Below are 2,503 nucleotides of genomic sequence, written 5' to 3'. Positions count from 1 at the left end.
TTGCAAGCCAGAGGTAGCGTTCTGCGCTGCCTCCCCCATAAATACGGTCGCGTCTGGCGTGCGGCCAGAGGCTGCCTCCTCCCATCGTGCGGCCTCAGCGCCAACCCGTCGTGCCCGCCACAACCGCTCTCCATACCTGCCCATCCTCGAGCTCGAGCTGCTCCGCGTCGACCTCGGGAGCGTCAGCAGCCGCCGCGCCACCTCATACTCGTCCTTGCAACCACGACGGTCGAAGCCGGAGGAGTCATCCCTTGGGGGCTACAACGGTCGGAGCCGAAGGCGCCCTTGGACTCCGAAGAGGAAGAGGATCCCGTAGCCTGCAGGCACGGAGCACCTCCCGGCGGCCTCGATCTGCTGACCGGCCAGCACACCACCACCACGTCTTGTCCACCAGACATGCCTACCCACACGTTGACCATGTTCCTCCTCGGCGGCGACGCGCACGACATCGTCGCCGGCAACTGGAGCACGCCCTGGCACATGTACCCGTGCCGCACCAACGACGACGACAAGTCTGTATTCGCGCATGAGGAGAGACCCGACAGCGGAGGCCAATCGCGGCACTGGGACCGCCACATCCGGTAGGTCAGCGTGTAAGCAGTGAGGCAGAGCTAGCCGCCAGAGCAGCCGGCCGCCGCCTACCCGCCCCTGACCGGCATCTCGTCGATGACCACGACGCGACGAAGTACCCGGACGACACTCGCTGGTTGTTGCTCCGAGTCAAATAAAGAAATACGGCCACCCATGTTGCAAGTCTGCGGTAACAACTGCGGTTCTCTAGAAAATTCTGCTAGCTTCTAGGAGGCTCAGGGCCTCAGGCACGCACGCACGCTTAGAGACTCCTAGACTGATTGAGTGCGCGCAAGGACAGGCGAATCCAGCGCATTGGGGCCGTTAGATTATTCCCGGTGAAACTTGATAAACGGCAGATGTTAGTGCTGCATTGCAAATGAACGGCCATGATATCTTTAGAGATGTTTGGGCGGGAAGTTGGGGATGGTAGATCCAAATTTAAAACTGCCACATTATAGTAGTAGAGATAAGATAATTTTTGTATAACGGAAGGAGTAAAAATATATATACCACCAAATTATACGACACACAAAATGTCTACCTAAGATAGGAAATATGTATGAGCATGTTAGTCACACCGAGAAATGACAATGGATGACTCATAATATTTAAACACCAATGCTAGTTGTGGTCTTTGTTTTTTTTTTTTTTTTGAGGAAAGAACGTATCCATTTATATTAGCTAACTTGACAGAAAAATACTGGTTATTCTTGAGTAACATAGTGGGTCTTGACTCATGAGCAGTCTCGTGTTTGCACTTAATGAATGGATGGATCGATCAATCAAGGCAGCCCAAGGGTAGGCTTGTGCCGTTATATTTTACTATGCAGGCCCAATTATGTGAATAATGTCCTAATTACCGTATACCAAAGCCCAAGTAGATCTATAGGTTCTTTATATAAAAAAATGAATCCCTTCCCTGTGCCAATCTGGTTATTTTGGTCGAGAAAAAAGAATACGTGGATGGAAAATACCATTCCCGCTAAATTACCAAAATTTTCCCTCCGTTGGCAGCTCCATATATTGAGCCCTTCTAATTAATCTCTTCTCTCCAAAATCCAAATCAATCTCCCCGAGAAAAACTCATCTACACAACCGAGCCACCCCCCACCGCGCCGCCCCTCACTGCCCACCACCACCACCACGCCGCCCTCCCACCGTCGGGCCGCCCTTCCCCACCACCACTTCCCACCAGCACCGCCCCTTGCCCCCCACAGCCAACCAACACTGCGCCTCCCTGCCACTGTTGCGCTGCCCGCCCATTGCCCAGCACCACCGCGATGCCCTTCCACTACTGAAACGCCCACCACCGGCGCTCCTCCCCGTCGCACCGGGAAATCCAGTCGATTGATCTGTTCGCCTCCATCGCCAAGGCACGGCCACCCTCCTAGCAGGTTCGTCTCGCTGCCCCCGTCCACTGCAGGCATTTGTTCAGCCCCTACATCTTGTGTGAGTACAGGCGGTTGTTCAGGCCCCTGCATCCCGTGTGAGTACAGGGCACGATGTGCTAATTCGCTAGACACTGATTCATCCCTCTGTTTGATTTGAAATTTCGTTGGTAATTGCAAGGCTGATCACAAACACCGGCACTTTCCCCTCGGTTACTGGTAACCACGTGTAAAGCCATCGGCGACGATCTTGATCCATGACGAGGAGTCCCCCCTTCAACCCTATATTAAGCTATCAACTGCCTTGTATGATATTAGTCTGAATTATGCAATCTATACATTGGAATAGCATGCACTCACATGTTTCTTTCTGTAGAATTTTGTTCGGTTCTGCAACCAAAATTGCAGAGGGCACGCCCACAGCTGTTCTGATTGATTTCCTCTTTCCATGACTACAAATTCTTACTACATTATTATCCTTTCCCCTTCCCTCATTTATCTGCTATTAGTTCATGTCTATTTGCAGTTCAAATTCTCGCTTG

This window comes from Lolium perenne, chromosome 6 (assembly GCF_019359855.2).
Source record: "Lolium perenne isolate Kyuss_39 chromosome 6, Kyuss_2.0, whole genome shotgun sequence".
NCBI lineage: Eukaryota > Viridiplantae > Streptophyta > Magnoliopsida > Poales > Poaceae > Lolium > Lolium perenne.
Note: the sequence above shows the minus strand (reverse complement) of the source record.